This window comes from Sorex araneus, chromosome 2 (genome assembly GCF_027595985.1).
Source record: "Sorex araneus isolate mSorAra2 chromosome 2, mSorAra2.pri, whole genome shotgun sequence".
In the NCBI taxonomy this organism is placed as follows: domain Eukaryota; kingdom Metazoa; phylum Chordata; class Mammalia; order Eulipotyphla; family Soricidae; genus Sorex; species Sorex araneus.
In genome coordinates, this window is record NC_073303.1 from 141,378 (window position 1) to 142,612 (window position 1,235).

Genomic DNA, 1,235 nt, shown 5'->3' on the forward strand with positions numbered 1-1,235 from the left:
GCCCGGGCGCTTCTGTCAGCTGGTCCGCCCGCAGACTCCGGGGCTGGAGGGGTGCCGGGGTGGGTTTGGACAGACTCGGGCGTGGGGCCAGTGCCCGCAGCCCCGCCGGGACGCTCACACCCGCACACGGCCGGCTCCTGCTGCCCGTCCCCCTCGTACCCTGCCTACGCGGGGCGGTGGTGGGGGACAGCCACGCCAGCGCCCGGCCTGCTCCCGGCCGGGCCTCCGCTGGGTGGGCAGTGGCAGCTCGACCACCCCCTTCAGTCAGCGAGGCGGCCCAGGTTGGGGCCCGGTGGGTCGCAGGGCTGCGGGGGGCAGTCGGGCTCTTCCCCCGGTGAAGGAGCGGGCCTGGGACCAGACCGCCCAGTGCTGGACAGGGTGGGGCCCGTGAGCACTGTGTTGGCCCACGGACTGAGGAAGGAGGCTGGGCTGCTCCCAGGTCCCAGGTGAGTGAGTGCGGGGCGTGAGGGCCAGAGCACAGCTCCCTGCGCTTCCTCGGCCCCGGGCCCGTGAGGGGAGCAGGGCTGCGTGGCTGCGTGGCGGGCGGGCGGCTGCCTCCAGCGAGTGGCAGGGATGGGGATGGGCAGTGATGCAGCACAGGCAGCCCTGGGCTTCCCTGTCCTCTGAGTGCAGGGGCGAGGAGGGCGGCTCAGTGCTCAGTGCTCGGCGCTGGGGAGTCCGGGCAGGACCCAGGAGGCTACCCAGGGGTTGGCCCTTTGTCCTACACCCTCCTCGGTACCCCTGCCAGTGCACCACGAGTCCAGGTGGGTTAGGACTGGCCACACCCATGGGAACTGCCCCCCCAGGAGCATACACATCCCCGGGAACTGTGTTCCCCCCCCCACAAACACACCCAGGAACTGTGCACACACACACACACCCAGGAACTGTGTTTCCCCCCCACACACACACCCAGGAACTGTTTACACACACACACACAGGAACTGTTATACACACACACACCCAGGAACTGTTCCACACACACACAGGAACTGTGCACACACACCCCCAGGAACTGTTACACACACACACACCCAGGAACTGTGTTTCCCCACACACACACACACACCCAGGAACTGTGCACGCGCACACACACACACCCAGGAACTGTTACAGGAACTGTATACACACACACACACACACACACAGGAACTGTTCCCATGCACGCCCCCCCCAACTGTTCACACACACACACCCAGGAACTGTGTTCCCCCCCAACACACACACACCCAGGA